This window comes from Larus michahellis, chromosome 9 (assembly GCF_964199755.1).
Source record: "Larus michahellis chromosome 9, bLarMic1.1, whole genome shotgun sequence".
Taxonomy (NCBI): Eukaryota; Metazoa; Chordata; class Aves; order Charadriiformes; family Laridae; genus Larus; species Larus michahellis.
In genome coordinates, this window is record NC_133904.1 from 31410563 (window position 1) to 31428511 (window position 17949).

The 17949-nt window shown below is 36.1% G+C and overlaps 1 protein-coding gene across 40 annotated transcripts in view; it reads right to left on the bottom strand.

Moving 5' to 3' along the window:
• LOC141748935 (guanine nucleotide exchange factor DBS-like) overlaps positions 1 to 17949 on the bottom strand; it is a 243678-nt gene that overhangs the window by 182427 nt on the left and 43302 nt on the right. For 2 of the 40 annotated variants that reach the window (XM_074601719.1, XM_074601728.1), the window contains 2 exons: positions 5725 to 5790; positions 2241 to 2350 (listed from right to left, as the gene is read on the bottom strand). The exons of 36 other annotated variants lie outside the window; for them this stretch is intronic. The gene's annotated coding sequence lies outside the window, so the exon portion shown is untranslated. The remainder of the gene's footprint in view (positions 1 to 2240; positions 2351 to 5724; positions 5791 to 17949) is intronic. 2 more of the 40 variants (XM_074601741.1, XM_074601729.1) reach the window with 1 other exon arrangement.

Below are 17949 nucleotides of genomic sequence, written 5' to 3' on the forward strand. Positions count from 1 at the left end.
AAGCACACTGACTTGATTCACTAGGACGATTTTTTAAGTTCCCTCCCAACTTGAACCATTCTATGATTTCTGAAACGTGATCATGTGTACATGATGACTTTGCAGGGCTAGATTAAATAGTGCTTGGTTAAGCAAGATCACTTCAGGAAGACATAACGCCCAGAACATCTTTATCAAAACAAATATACCCAAGACCAAGTGATGCTTTTACTTGAGCTATTATGACAGCAGTTGCAGCATTTAAAAAAAACAAATGGCAGAGCATTATCTGTGCTGTTGTCATAGATTCAGACTAGTACAACTTGAACAACTGCATTTACCGTTCATGCCTTTACCCACAGACAGAGGTGTCTAAAACACCAGAGGTATAAGTGTGTTTACTAGAACAGTGCATCCACGTCCCCATTTAGTTCATAGGAGTGAGAAGTGTACCTCCTGATCATTCCCACTAGTAGACACACATTGGTTCACATCTTGAAGTCATCTAAATATGTTAATCTGGATTCTTTTGGATGAAACTAAACCAGAAAGTGTGTTCAAGTAACACACTGATGTATCCTAATCACTTTAAGGTTTTTGAATCTACAGGAGCAGACTAGAACTAGTTTCAAGTAAACATTCCCTTCCCACCCCAAACACAAGGATATCGCCTGCACTGTCTTACTGCATAGAGCTACGCCTACTTCACCACAATAGCTGTTAATGGTCACATAATCAAGGTTTGATTTTCTTCTGGAACACCTCTATAATTGAAGTTACTTGTTGAGAATCATGGCATAATATCTGCAAAACGCAAGCCTGCTTCAGCTGAACACTAAGCACGGGATTCAGCCATCTGGATGGACTGCAGCAGTATATCGACAGTTTACGCTGATATTGTTAGAAGTAACTAAAATGCTTGTGATTAATCTGCTTCATTCACTGATCTTGTATTGCTAAGAAAAGTTACTGTTGTGTTGTTCCATGCTTACTGCATAAAAATGGCATTTGCATGAAGGGTCAGCCAAAGAAGATAAACTGTTTTGCAGCTTTGTGCTAATATACATTTCCTTTACAACTGCATCTTTTCACATTTAACCGTCTCACACCTATGAAAACTTTCTTCTTTGAATTACATATATACCTTCAGCATTTCTGAAATAAGCAGCCACTTCCTTTTCGCTGTTCTTTCGGGAAATTATTACATACTTTTCTTCACTTTAATCAGGTCAAATAAACAGAATATGTTTCTTCTCTATTGTGGCCAAAAAGAGTCAATGTTGAAATTCTGACCCAATTTAAAAGTAATCCTTTTCCTCATCTGAGACTGCGAAGCTAGCCATAAGCCCCAAGTGGCTTACTTGTCAGACTGAAGTATAAATTCACATAATTCACAGTTATAAACGGCCCCTTTCAACAAAACATCCCAGTAATTAAGCAATTCATATTGCCACAAGAGCAAACATACAGTCTTGAAAAGGCTCTGCAACATACTTTCACTTTGGAAGCATTTTTATCAGTTCAGAAGAATGAACTTCAGCTACAGTGATCTTGATATTTTTCTTGGCTTTCATTTTGTATTGTTACTTCTATAACAAAACATGGCTTCTTGTTGTTGCTTGAAAAAAATTTAGCTCTTATCAATAATGCTGGATTATTCATTTCTTTGAATTCAGTGTATTTCTTATGAGTTTCATCAAATTAACTTTTCAGAGATTCATCATGAGAATTTTTATTATGTTTACAGTTACTGAAATAGTTCAGCTTATAGCCAGTGCTTGCTGTTGAAAGGCTGATATTTCAGTTTAACAGGTCTATCGGTTCTAAAGTTTGTAACATAAAGAATACAATTTTAAGATTCATATTTTTGTACTTATTGGCTTTGCATAGGATTTTACAGCTTGAAAGCAGGTGTGGTAGTTGAATAATGGATTGTGTATTCAATATGCACTTATAAAAAGTGAAAATGAAATAAAATAAGGGGGACTAAACCACTGGAGTTTTTTCAGTAGGAATAAGATACCTCTTTTACCCTAACCTGATTAATTATCGTGGGTGATATTACTTTAATCATTAGCAAACAGTCGTTCCAGTTGCCTCTAGTCACACATGAATGTTTTGCTGTAAGTCGTGCTGAAGATAGTTGTAGGGATTTATTTCATCAAGTTTTCTGGGCATCAGAACTTAGTGGGAAACTCAACTATAACTAGCATTGTGAGTGCAATAATCTACAAACATGGTTATCATTCATTTCCACGTACAGCTTGAACTCTTGTGTCCCGTTTTCCCACTACTCCTATCTGACAAAACAATTTTCTGTCTCCTTGTGGCTGGCTCTTGTCCCCTCAGTCTCTTCTTCTTGCTCACCTGCCTATAAGGAAGAAAAGACAATTACAAAGTATCACTGTATTTGCAAGTCTGAAGGTAAACAACATTTTCTTGATAAATCTGAAGTACTGTGCACGTGATCACATATATATGTATTTTAAAAGAATAATGTACTTATTTTTAACTTGATCATGACAAAGGTCTATACTTATGGCATTCTCAGACAGTACTTCTGCCCCCGCCCCAAACGCTACTGGACATCATTAGACAGAATTAAAAAAAAAAGCATACCCTACTTCAAAAATATTTCATCCTTCAAGTGCCACCCACCTATCCTGCCTCACTCCTTCAGACGGCTGGCAGCACTGCCGTCACTGGGAGTGACGCTCTTACGCTCCCTCAGAGCAACTCTCTGGCACTTCATGTCATTTAGATGATAACTTAAAAGCCCCATTATGTTAGAAGAAGCAAATGCTTGAAGTTATCATTTATTCCATATTCTCAGAAGAAAAATTCTACAGGGTAAGGAAAAAAAAAAAGGGAGACTTGTCATCTGAGCATGCATTAATAACCATTTCTGTATAATTTTGATTCCTCAGTAAATAATAACAAGCACTGAGAAATACCTACAAACAAATGACAGGAACTATAGGTTTCTATGAAGACAGAAGAAGTGGCAATATAGAACTAACATTTTCTAGAGCTCCTGATGGTAAATTTCTGGAGAAAAAAAAAGGCTGCTTCCAGCTGCAAACAATCTCTGTACACTGACAAATGCCTACATATCTCCACAGTCCAATACTTCATTGCTCTAGCTCTTAGTATTTTTTGAAAACATTTTCTCAAATATTGTGTTCAAACTGAGCCATCTTCCTATAATGGGTAATGTTACCTGTCTGATTATAATTTACAATTTTATAACTGTCTAACATTACAACTCCACTACTTAAATGCAAATATAAGCTAATGGCCTCAATTTTATGCAGCTTTTGAAAGCACCATTTAATCTCAGCCAATATAGAATTGCTGTTGCAGTTTTATTTCATCTTCCCCTATATGCAGCACTGCTTAGTATTTTTCGAGGTGGTTTAGTATCTTGCCTCTGTCAAGTTCTATTTTGTGGTTTTGGAAGAATTACAACAAAACTCAAGAAATGTGTAGGTTTTAGGAATGTTTTAAGCTTTGCCTTTCTGAATGACTGCCTTTTTGCACTAATCTTTTTTTAAACAGAAATGTGTTCCACAAGAGAGGTGAGAACTATTTTCATTAAAGCATATGTTTTGTCTCTATGTTACTTAATGCTTCAAAACCATTTCAAAGACTTAAATTCTTTCAATGTACTTAATGGAGTACTTTCTTTTGTTACTTTTCTCTCCATAAAATAAGTATTTTTATTAGTGCGCGGCACATCTCCCCTACACGTAAGTTAAACTCAACAAAGCCAATAATATTTATTAATCACACATTATTTTCATAATACTTATAGCATCAGTTGTCTTCCGATCTATGCTTGTCAAGTTTTTTGAGGTGTCTGACTGATTTCAAGCATGTTCTCTCTTATTCCATTTATGCAGCTTTGTATCCTCCAAACTACATGAAAGAAATACCCAGACTACAGCACTTCGTAATTCAATCTCATACATATAATGCATAAAACCATTGAACCCAAGTATGTTAACCCTTTCCACTTTTCCCCCTTAACAGCATCCTCAGCAGGCTCCCACTGACAATGCCTTCTCTTCTTTTTATTCAGTTATCCCTCAACCTGGAGGGGCTGCTTCTGTATCCTAATGTCCCCACATACTTAGCATCTTTTCTCCTTTTTGACATTCAAAACAAGTCTTATGCAAGTATCCACTAAAAATCTCCTTATCCTACTTTCATAATCACACAAGAGGTGCCTCAAGGAGGCTGTAAGGACTTTAAACGCATTTAGTCTTTTGGTACCATGGTAGAACAAGTTTCCCAATAACCACCAAGCAACATGGAAACACAGTGAACTACTTTGGAGCAAAGCATTTAACACTGTCCTGCTCGACATCCTTGTCTCCAAATTGCACGTCTTCCACCATTTGTAAAAAAAAAATAAAACGGTTTAATTATGATATCTTGCTTGCCGTGTATACTCTCATATCACATTAATTATAATAAACACCACTTGTGATGGTTCTCACTTTACTAAACTTGCTTTCCAGCTCCAATGCATTATTCCCACGTAAAATGCTAAGTACTACCAATCAGGGCTGAAGACAGCAATGGAATTTACAGTAGAAACAACACTTAAGTATAAATGTGCTTGAGTGAAAGTGATTTACCAAGCTTACTGCAACAGTCATTATAAGCCATAGTTACATGTACTAGAAGCGATTTGAAAGGTTTCTTTCTGGTAAATGCATTTTTGAAGAGTATACCCTTTATCATTTGTTGAAAAACCTGGAAAGGGAACTAAGATTGTGTAGCTTATTTATGGGTTACAGTCACTGATTTATTTTTTCTTTTTTTTTTTTTTAAACTGTATGAGTAATTCTTTGGCAATATGCCTGCAAAGTTAAAAGGACGAACATTAAATTATGTGCAGAACAATTTAGCAAAGACTGCTCAAGCAGCACACAGGAATAAGAATCCACATTTAGGATTTTATTTGGTTTCAGGATTTTAAATTGTGGCAGATAACAATCTATTAGCTGCTGAATCTGTAGGTACTCTGCTGCTAAGTGCTTCATATAGTGCCCCCTCCACAGACACTCCCTGTGTTCAGATTTCCACGTAACAGTTTAACAAAAATTAAGCTCTACAGCTTCTTGTCAGATGATTTTAAATTCTAGACAGAATCAGCTTCCATATCGTTCACATGGTCATTCATTATAAGTCCACAGAGGGGAAAAAAAAAGAAATCTGTGCAGTTTTCCACTGCTGCCCTCATTCTATCACTGAAACACAAACCGATTTCAGGGCTTACGCCGAACAGGAATAGCAATAATTAAACAGTAGGAAACAGAAGAATGAAATCACTCCGCCTTAACAAAAAAGATACACCATTACAAGTGCTTCAGGGATACTAAAATATAACCCTGAGTGTAGATGTACCAAGTTACAGTGCAAATTTTCTATATGATGTCATGAGGCTCCTCAAAAACACTGCAATAACAACACTGTCTAACTTGGCTTGTGTGCATTAGAGCAAAATGTAAGTCACCTTGCAACGGATGATAAAAGGTTGGTCTTCAACAGCGTTTTGAGCAGCTGCTCACTCACAAAACTGTGCTGCTTCTACACCACTACAGGAACGCTGTGACACCACACTATGACCTCAATGGGAGTATGGAACAATAAGGTCACCCTCAACCATGATGGGTAAATTGGCTAAGTGAAAAATGGACTTCTCACTAAGTTTAAAAGTCTGGAAAGGTGGCCTACCTGTCCACTCAAACAGACGTATAAGAGACAATGGCAGCTATCAGGGATGGTCTCTCCTTAAAATTACTAAAAGGGAGGAAAAATTAAGAATATTTATTCAATAAGGAAAAAGGTTTCCATTTTAAATCTTTGCAGTAAAGGCTGCAGAAAAGTGTAAAGTTTTTTAATAATTCAGTGGAAAATTAGAGCTGTATATATTTATTGGCAAGTCACTTAATAGTAAACACTGTTTTAAGAGACCAATTATTACTGATTTTAAGACAATAGAGCTCTTTTATTTATACTGTGCCAGAGGTCATTATAATAATGTTATAATGAGCCACCTGCAAACTTTCTGATACTTTTCCTTTTCTAGGCATTATTTATGAGCCTATTAACTCCAAGGAACCTGAAAGCCGGAAATTTCAGGAAGATAACAGAATCACAGAGCTTCTCACTTGCATAAAACTAGTTGTACAGTCACACCACCACTAGAAGTGACAGGAGGTCATTACGAAGTTAGGATGCTTCGCTGATGTACATGGAAAACTTTTAGTGGGCTTAGTCTAGTTGCAGGCATCATCTGTAACACTAATTGGCTCCTGTCCTGGCAGATTCAAATGAATAAAAGTAACAGAGACTGAATTGCACTTCATTCATTTTGGAGGTAGAACACTTAAGCCTTCACCACCAGCCCTGAAAATTCTTTTACAGTCTCTAATTTAAAGTAGAAATCTGAAAAAACCTAACGTTGATGAGTCATACAAGTTCATCTTATTAGCTCTTGCCTAAACTGATATTCACACAGAACAAGTTTTACTTTGTGGGCGCTTTTTCTTTTTCCCCATTTCCTTTAGTAGAGAAATTATTTGGAAGACTAATTGGAATACACCAAACTATACTTTGAGTCTGCAGAGCAAGGATGAGGATGGGTACTGTAAGAGTGCCCAGAAAAGGACTATGTTAAGACATAGAGAAAAGGCGCTGCAGGAGGAGTTTTTGTGCTTTGAGGAAGAACAAGAGGAAGTCCACAGCATTCCAAAAAAGTGAGCTACCTCAGAGCCTTGGTGAAAGGTGAGAAAAAAAAAGCTCCATCAGAGAAAGCATTCAAGTCAGTTTGGCGTGAGACACACACAGAAAAGTAAGACTTGTCTGCATACTGTTTACAAGCTAAAGAAGCAATGACAAACTCCTACAGTGTAAGGTCACACCTGTGTACCTCCTTTCCTCTTGTGCATCACGATTATGTCATTCTGTTACAAATAATAGAAGTTACAGTGGCTTTACAAGAAGTTTAGGATCAAACCATTGCAAATGGCATTGCAAGGTGCTTCGATAAGCAATCTGAGTAATATATGTTAGTTTTAACTTCATCAGCTTTAGAAGGACAACTGTGGCAGTGATATGTACCAAGACAAAGAATATAAAAATTCCACACTTGCTTTTTATTTAGTTTTTGCAAAACATTCAGCTTAAGAGACCTGCACTTCTTCCACACTTGACAGCACTAAAACAATAAATACATTAAAACAGTCTATCTTTAAAAGCAAATACAGCGCAAACAAATCAAAATAATGCCCTTACGGGCAGTTCTTTGTGTGATCATTTCAGGAGAAGAACACAGTAAATACTTTTGGATCATTAGAATGCACACGACAAAGATTTACAATATTCCCAAATTGAAAAATTTAAGCTGTTACATTCCAACAACTGATGCTACAAGGAGAAGTTGAAGGTGCCTGCTCTTCTTTTTTGCCATATTGAAATAGGGAAAATTTTACTTGTGATAAAATTGCAATTTTCACAATGGGGAAGGAAAAAAGAAAAAAAAAACAAATCAAAGAAACAAAGAGTAAGTACTGGGTCAAATTTGTTCCTCAGGTAGGAGGCTTGAAAGTAATTGAGGCTATTACAATGTATCCAAGATACACACCTACACACCTGAACCACCATAAACACTTCAACACAAACAATTCAACAGAACTACTACCCCCACAATTTCCTGAATCAAACACACATTTTAAAAGACATACGGTAACACTATATCAGTTGTTGATGCTTACTAACCACAATTCTCACTAAACATAACTTTGAACAGTTTCACTTGAAAGTTTTGACAGAGTTTATGTTCTGCACCTTTCCACAAGGCATTCACCTCATCCTCCACCCACTCGCTCCGACTTTTCCTCCTGTTCCCTTCAAAGTGATCAACTTCTTACTGATTAAACACTTGTACATTTAACAGAACAAGCACCCATTCTTCCTTAATTTAAATTACTTTTTGTGCTGATACCTTCTCGTTCAACTACAGAACATTATCTGTGACATCACCACAGAGCCTTTTCATTTAACAGAAGTCATACTCTGAGACTGAACCCAAAAAGTGATGTGGCCCTCCATTCAGGCCAACTGCGAGGAGATACTTGTTTCATCTTCGTCAGTATATACGTTGGGAAAAAGAGAAAGCAAGCAAGAAAGAAAAAAAAATTCAGCAGGAGGTACAAGAAATAAGATTAAGTTTGCCACCTACATAGGGGTTTCAGCTAACCTAGCCAGCCCTAAATTGTTCCACTTTGTCTGCATTTCCAAGAGTCCCGTACTGTGCAGAATAACAGCTCCCACCTTCTCTAACACCCACTAAAGTTTGAAAATGAAAGAGAAGGAATTTTTAAGAACTTGCAATTTTAATGAATCATACTGTGCATCTACCTACTGTAAAGCAGCAAGTTACTTTATGATCTATCTTACAGGAGTAACTTTACCTTATTATAAGAAAAATTCATGCCAAATAACATCACATTCAGCTAGTATCTCTAAGGGAGATGGAAAATAAGAGGATCTCTTTGCAAGCCCAAACCTTTTTTTCCCACATTGTGTTGCACTCGGTAAGGACAGAAGCTGTACAACCCATTTAAAACATCATTCTCATTCTTAAAATGAGAGACCAAGTATTTTCAGCTTAATTAAATGCATATTAAACATTTTTGATATTACTTAACTGAGGTCAGTGCATCAATATGTTTTATGTATCTACACTTATAATATATTTTCTTTTTAATTTAAAAGTCAAGGTTCTACTTAATTGTAATAGTAAATAGAAATTATTAAACAGTGTAGAAGCCTTCATCTTTTGAGTTCTCTACTTGGTAGTTTGGAAGGAAGATCTACAAACCAACCTTTTCTGCAAGGCACCTCAAGTAAGAAGAAAAGATATGCTGCAGAACATGAGAGAAAAACAGGACAAAAGAAGCTGAGTGGAAATCTTTCCACGTTTCTTTGGATAAAAAGAAAGCATATTTAACAATATTCCTTTCTTAAATTAAAAGCCTTGAGAAGCGATGAAGGTGTAGGACAAAACAAGCAAGCTGTCAGATACTCGCTGACCAACTATCTCTGTAAGACCCCAGATAGGACAGAATTCATACCCTACTTCTCTTCTACACTTCTCTCACTGTTAGCTGACTCAAGGTCGAGGAGACACTTCTTATCAGAGATGTTTTCAAACTGGAGGCCTTACTTCCACCAGAATTGCAAAGGATGAAACACTGCAAAACTTTTACTTCAACATTTTATTCTATTTATAGCACTTTTTCCCCCCAGAAGTCTTCTAGAAGAAGAATTATAACGTATTGATAAATAAGGCATGTGAGTTTGATGGAACAGTATAATCCTGTTTGCAAAAGTTAAATGGCAAAACTTGCCAGTGTCACAACGCAGGAGTCTCAATCTCCTCCCTCTCAAGCTTCCCGAGGCAGACGTGCTTTTATTATTTCTCTTTAATGCTTTATTTCTTAGTGCATTTTTTCATTCCAATGATTAATTATTCCTTTTTTTTTCTTTAAGCAATGTAAACTTTAAACAGCCATAACTTCTTGCAGCAAGAAGTCCCACACATTGACAGACTACGGCATCAAGAACAATCTTCTGTTTGTCTAAAGTCCTTCACCTACATTCTCCTTTAGATAGTGCTATAATTCTTCTACAGCAAGAGACAATGACAAACTCATCTATGCCATTCTTCATTTACAGTTTCCATAACTTTATATGATTAGTTGCGTCTTCTTTAAGTGGAAAATGTTATGCTACCTACACATTCCTATTATGTGCAGCATTTTGTATCTTACCACTCTTGTTGGTCTTCTTGAAACTCTTTCTTGTTTTTCCATATCCCTTTGAAATTAAGATAATTCAAGACAAATGCACTTACCAAGGATTTTACAATAACAGAGCAGATGCGTTCTGATTTATTTTTTTTCACCAGTGTATGTAAAAATTCCATCAGTAACCGGATGGCTAAAACTCTTAATGCTTTATTTTGTGAGTTCTTACTAATTTTGTCTTCAATTTTGTAATTTCCTCTTTCCATTCCATAATTTTCCCTAAATGACCAGCAGCCAGATAACTATGAAATTCCTTTAATTGCTGGTAGCTCTTTAAAAGTTGGAATAACAATGTCATTTTATAAAATGACAACCTAGAAGAAATTCTGTTACATAATGAGACTGAAACACAAAAGGGCTCCTTATATACATATTACTTCAACAGTAGAATTACTGACATTTGTGTCTGCATAATCTGGCAATAGCCTAATTATCCCACCAAGTTTGTAATTTTTTTAGAAGGCATCTCATTCACCTCAACATTGTTATTTTGGTTATCGTCTGAGCTATTGAAAGTGTTACTAAAGGTTTCAAGGTTTGCTATGCGGCAAAACTACTGACAATAGAGACTCTAAATACTGACAGAAGTCAGAAGTGTTTGGATGGGCAGCTTAGTTCAAACAAACTTAGTTCAGTCCCACATTTTCACAGAGAAAAATAGGCATGTATAGCCAAGGTACGAAAAACTGTGCGTCACGCTGAAAGTGGTGGAAGGCAAGTTTTGCTTCCCCTTTGCTTGTATTCCATTCTGAATCACCCCCCTACTTGCTCCCAGGGTCCAAAGAAAAACAACTAAAATATTTCAAGTGCAGACTGAAATACTCACAAGATGTAAGTACCAAAGGACCAATTTTGCAATCTGTGTAAAGGTCTTAAGTACAAAAAGTTACTAAAAGCACTAAAGGTGATCTTATCTTGGTTCATCCCCAAGCCAGCCTGACAGTTTTTACCCTATATACTGTGCAACTTTTTGCAGAAGTTCTCCCATTTCTCCCCTTTAGAGTCTCCTGAGTAGCAGTTATAGATTGTTGCTCGCCCAGATTTTGACTACAAAGAATTTTGTACAAAATCACTCCAAACTCCATGCAAACATGCACCTGGTAGTTGCACTAGGAATAAATGTGTCTCTATAAGAAAACCCTACCATGATAAAATTGCCTCAGCATTTTCTTTTCAATTCCAGCTTAGACTACTTACTGCAGAGAGTACATTAAGCATTTGCAGAACTAGAAAATCAGCAGAGGTGCTCTGTTAGCTTTATCAGTTGTCCAGAGCGTTGAAGACCAGATGAATCACTTTATACACAATCAGGAATTTTGTTTTCTAGCTCAGTAATTTCACTATACCAGTGACTCCCTTTTTGGGGTTTTGCTTTTGCTTGTGCACTTGCCTTGAGGTCTTACAGTATGGTTATAAGTATTAAATATGAAATTTCTAATCCTGCATACAAATCAAAGTTACAGTTATGACCACAGTAAGTTAATGCTACTTCTGCTTTCAAAGTTATTTTCCAAGAGAAAGAAATAATTCCTCCATTTAAATACATATTTGAGTAAAGAACGAACATGAAAGAAAATCAGCATTGTGGAGAAGTGTACCATTAAACATGAATCAAAGTTGCTTTACAGATGAAAGAAAATACCTAGTCAACTCCGCCTTTTATCACATCTGATTCAAATAATGAGTTTAGCAGATCTATATTTAAAAAATAGCTACTATTCTATGTAGTTGGATACTATCTTTGAAATCTATATTAGCCTTTTAAGGTTTAAGGATATAAATTTAATTATGTCTTGAATGCAGAAAAGGTAGCAGCTTGAAAGAAGGCGATCCAGATACCATTAAGGCATTTTTTGCACCTCCCTACAAAAATCACAGAATTGTTTTGCTTGGGAAGATGACCTGAGAAGGTCATCTGGCTGATTTCCAGCCCCCTCCTACGCCACCAACTTGGCTAACTTCACTTTTGAAGCAGGTTGCTCAGGAACATGTTCTGACTATCCCTAAAGATGCAGATTTCATATCCTGGGCACCTGTTCCAGTATTGATGACCCTCACTGCAAAATCTCCTTTCGTAGTATCCTGCTGGAATTTGCCTTGATGCAACTTGTATTCATCATTCCTCATCTATATCAACTTAAATATTAGCAGCTGTATTTAGTTTTGGACTTGAAATAAAGTAGATTAACAGATATCTTTTTCTTGCTGGTTAGCATCAACTAGAGACTGCCTAACCAAAGGCCTATGCTTTTGTTACGTACCCAGGGTGATTTTTGCATCTTAACAAATACATTCCAAGCAACCCTGACTGTTCATGCATGCTAGATACTAAAACAAATATTCAGAAGTCTAACGAAACTTCACTGCTCAAGGGAACATGTGCTATTTAACAAGAAACTAATTCCAATATATTTTATCACAGAGCAAGTGATTAACAAAATGAGTCATCACATTGTTTGAATTATGGGACTTGCTACATCAGCTATCTAAACTCAGATAAGCATCGCTGCTGATGAATCAACATTTATTGTTTCCACTTATAGCCACAAAACATACTATTTAAGGAAAATTTTTAGCTATAGCACAGCCCCCAGCATATGACATTGTCAAAATAACAGCTAGATAGTAGGAAATTTCAACATAGTACTCACCCTGAAGAGGTACTTTTCTTCCCCTCGTAATTTGTTCCATTGCTCCTCCTCCCCACTCCCACAAAGAAAATATTTCCATCATCTACAACACAGGGAGCTAATTCCATTAAGTACCTTGGAAAACCCCGCAGACATAGATAAACACAGAAGGGAAAGATTCAACAGAATTTCACAGTTCTCTGCTTTTCAGTAATCAGTGTTTTCAGGTTTACCTCACATTTACACACTTGCTTGTTTGATGCTTCTGACCTTCTCAGGAAATCAAAGATGACAGGAGTTACATTATTATAAGATAACAGTTTATAGGAAGTGGTATATCTAAATATAACTGTAAATGGAGTAACTGAAGGTGCATCACAAAGTTCTCATACTGGGAAGTAACAAGCCTGGACGTAGAACCACCGCAACTCCAACTTTGCAAATATGAACTCAATTTTCCAAACATGAGTTTTAGCACTATTGATCGATTTAACATGTTAATAATGTATGGAATGCCTTCTGACATTAGAAAGATGTAAAAGACTGTAAACAAAAAGAATAAATTGATAGTGAAACATGCCATTAAGTTAAATCAAATAATTTTTTCATGTTACCTCTCAATGCCTATTAGATGCCCAACAGCAAATTTATTCCACCATACAGTTCAGAGGATATTGTTTCTAGCCTTAGATGATCATCATATAAAAATGCTTAATTATTAGGGTCTTTTGCAGCCAGTTTGTCTTATGCTCTAGTAACTGTAATAAGAAAAGCAGCTTATTGCTGGGCATTCCTAATCCATACAAAAAGAAAAAAAAAACAGGCTGCCAAACCCATCAGATATATTCAAGTGGACAAACAAGCTTACAAAAGGCAATTATCGACAGAGAACTGTTCTGACTGAGGAATAGTATAGAAGAATATGTATAATATACACATTGACTCAATACGAACTGTTGTTACACAGTTTATAACTGTAGTTTTGAACATCTTTACACAGAGGAAGAAGTTGAGGTCCAGCATCATTAGCCAGGACTGTGAATTAAAATACAATCGGGGTCATAAATACCAAAACAAACCAGCTAGCTAGTCGTGAGTATTGGAACTGGATTGCTAGATTATAACTGAATTTAGAAAAAACAAATGTTTTTTACATTACACGCATCAACCTCATTAAGCAAAGCTGGTGAAAAGAAAGAATAATAACTTATAAATAGTAGTTATATCTGTCTCGTCATAGCAGAATTTCTTGCATCATCACAAAGAAGTGCAGTTATTCTCTAACAGTTTTAAATCTATGGTTTTCTTGCTTGTCTGAGCTTAGAAGCTCCATTCCATAACCTCTTGTTGCAGTATTAGCTCTAGTAGCGTTTACCACATACTAGCCTGTGGAAAGTTGAGAAATAAATTTGGAGTTAAAAAAAATAATTTTGTACCTGTATAACATTTTGTTCACTATATAAAATCATTTGGTTCCATTTACCTGCAGTCTTTAACTGATGATTTTGGAAGCATCCCTAGATGGAAAATTAATTGTTCCAGGACAGTATTACTTTCCATTTCACAAAGTGACTGGCATTCCTGTCTTGCTTTGCTTCCCTCATTACTTTGGATAAGTTAAGCATCCAGAAATACAGTTAACCCCAGGGTTGAAGAATTTAGTTCAGAGAAACTTTGACACACTCAATCATGCTTTGAACATGGGGAAGCAGGCAAAGAGGAAAGTTTTAATTATCACTAGTTAGAAAAACAGCCATGATGCACAATTTGATTACCTTTTGCATAACATTCCCTTGATATTTCAAATTCATTACAAAGATATTTGAATTGAAGTTGTTCTGCATATTGATATTATATATCCTGCAGAAGTTAACTATTTCAAAATGCCACTACACTACAAACCTTTAAAACTACTGTTGTTGTTTTTTCCATGAGAAAGACAGGCAGACAGGCAGGCATCTGTTCTGTAACCATTACATGAAAAAACCTGATGTTTTCATAACAAAAAGCTAAAGTTAACACGTCTGGAAAGGAAAACTGCCGGTAAAACTATAATCCTGAAACAAAAGAGATTCCAGCAAATCAATTCTGTTACACATTGACCAGAACAAGGAAAATTCTTGTTCGTGTTTTAAACACTACTGAACAAGCAAGCAAGCAAATCCTCCCAAAACCTGGAACCCAACAGAAGTCCTAAAATTACTCAGAAAGTCCAATGACTAAGGTATTCAGGTGAATTAAAATTGGGTTTCTCCCAGCCCAAGAACTGTCATCAGCATTCAGTGATTCTCTTGCTCGCAAACTACCTTTCTGATCGAAAAGACATTCCATCCCACATATTCAAAACATGTATTTTGCAGTATTCGGGTAACTCCTACATATACAAAATGCTACCATGACAACGTGGATGTTGAAAGCGAGTTAAGTAGATCATATTTTGCAGTGATATGCTCTGACGTACAAGTAGGAATATTTCAACTGCTATCTAGCGACAAATTTGCGATACAGGGGAAAAAAAGAAACCCGTGAGCATAAGGATGTTTTCTTCATTAAACACCAGGCCTAGTCATTGCCATGCTCATGATGTCACTTACTGGATTTACTACTGCCTCAAAATCTTTTGGATTTATGCATCTTATATCCATTAGCTTGGTCCTGAAATGTTTAATGGACTCTTATGAGCAAGATAAAATTTCATCAGAATTTATGCTAATTTCTGATTGCACTTCTAGTTTGAAGCCAAACCCTTTGCAGTTTAAGAAAGTAAACAAAACCCCAACACACTAAAGGGATTAAATCCTTAAACTTTCTCTTTTAAGCTTTTCTGATACAAAATGTTAGATGTAAATACATTTAACAAAGTGAAACATGAATTTTTACAAGCCAACAGCCAGTATATTAAAAAAAAAAAAAAAACAAACCAGTTAGTTAGATCTTGGGAGTCATCTGACTCACAGTAAAAAAAAAAAAATAAGTAGAAAACAGCCTGCTATTTCAAAACATTAGAATTATGGATGGAAATAACTCATAATAATTGAAGTTAGAATGCCATTCTTTGTCAGGATGTGGTGACAGCTTTGAGTAACAACTCACCATGGGCTTCCCTAACCGCTGGCTACACACCAGCTATGTTACATACCCATTGAAAGGTCTTTTTTAGGGAGAAAGAAGAATAAAAACAAACAAAAACACAAACTAAAACACGACTTTGGAACACAGCTGTCACTTCTTCGGTGTTGTGAATCAGTTTTTCTTCAGCCACCAGATTTCTCACATCCCTACAGTGATGGCCTTAATCTCATTCCATCTTCTTTATAATTTGGGTCAATCAAGAGAAGCTAAATCCCTGTCCAAATTAATTTATAAAATTAAGGTAGATTAACCTTTAAGGATGAAACTTTAAATTTGATTTATGGTAGTCCAATAAGGAATAACACTCAGATGATGTTTACTTGGCTTACTAATAATTGCATCATTACAACATAAATATTAACAGCTTCTGATTGCAAGTAAATTTCCTCCGATGCAATCTGGAAACTGTTTTTAAGAGCATATAACATAGTTAATTCACATTTCTTGAAGTCTTTACCACCTTGGTTTCTTATTGTAGATTATCTTTTGTGATAGAGTTCTGGAAAAGTTAAGTAGCTACTCTGGTAGCTGCTACCCAACAGAGATCAGTTTGGCTTTTAGAGAAGACAGATTTGGAAGGCACCCTAAGGGCATCATTTAGTCCTATCCTTTTCCTTATGGGAGAACTTTTCTGACAGATAATTGTGTAACATTTTAAACTCCAGGGACAGTGCTTTTGACTTTTTTTTTGGGTCCTTATTGCAAATAAAGATTCTCTTGGCTACGCTATATAAAATATTTAGAATCATTTCTGATGGTCCAAAAAGAGGCACACACACTCCCACTGGCCCAGCCTTCATTATCATTTATTAATTGTTATTATTAAGAAAAGATCAATGTTAACATCTGTGAAACCTGATTGACCATATCAGTGGAAATTTCAGGACGCACCAAGTACTCATTTTAGTTTTCCTACAGTCAGTGTGTTCCCATTCTTATTGTACTGGTACTCAAAGCAGCACTGTCATTAGCACAGAAGTCCTTCAGTTGCCATCTAGCAGAAAATGGCATTGAACAGACTCATTGAACAATGGTGACCAAAGTAACTAATTATGTATAAATTGCCTGAGTGCCTTGGGATCTCTGGATGAGTAACCACAGCAGTCGGTCAGTAATATGATTAAAGTCTGAGCTACGAGGCCATCTGACTATGCTTTAGATCCTTATTGGTGTATCTCTAGATTAGCAGTAAGCACTAGATCCATAACAAGGTCATTTCCCACAGCATGCAGATATTAGAAATCTGACATATAAGACTGCTCCCAGGTACCAAAAAAAAGCAGCATCTTCTTACTGAAAGAATTTTTAATGTGTCTAAGGTTTGCTAACACATGAAATACGGAGATATTATTTTCATTGCAGAGACTATCAACGTGTAATCATACACATTTTCATATTTATTACCAATTCAGAGACTTAGTAATAAGATTAATAAATCTTTCCGCTATTGACATTTTAGAATAGATAGAAAAGCACAAGACGCTTCCGTGGAAGTCTTGATAAATTTGCAAGATCCTTTATTTTTACCTCTATCAAAACTGTTTAAGTTCTTCCACAACAACCACATGCAAGTAAGGGACTGCAGCACCATATAGCACGTTTGTCCTTTATAGCGTACCTTATTGCTTCCTTTTGACAGGGATTAAAGTTGAAAATAACTTTAGTGTAGTAACAGCCAAACTAGCAAGTTATCTTGAAAAAACAGAGTATATTCCTTTCAGTTAGATAAAATGCAGCTACACTGGAAAAGTGAGCAAAGTATACCATGAAGAGTTAAGTATAACATCTACCTCTATATTATCATCTTGCCTTTTGTGTATTCCACGTGTTCAGAGCTACTAATTTAGAAAGTCACTTCTTTAATTACATCCTTTCCTCCTAGTTTAGACTAGCACATATACACTATTCTGAAGGCATAGCCAGTGATGAAATGGAGCACTGCTGCAACACCTGCCACCGATCCTTAGAAAACACTTTTTTTTTTTGCCCCTTGCTGCTCCTGATTACCATTGGTCTGAGCAAAGCTGGACCCTCAGATATCATGTACTACATTAAATTTTTTTCTGACACTATTGGTGAGATGAGAGAATAAGTTCCATCCTACTCCAACAAGACAGTCATTGATAAGCAGTAGCTACCTCACTTGTTTCAGCACAACATGGATGTAGTCAAAGAGTTAACAACCATAACACAACAGCCTTTGAACTTTATTCCATATGGCTACTCCCACCATAACAGATGGTGTAGCTATTCGTTTTCAGTTTACTCCCGATGTACTGTTTTCTGTCAAAATGACTGTGGCTAAACAGTAAAAATGACAGCTG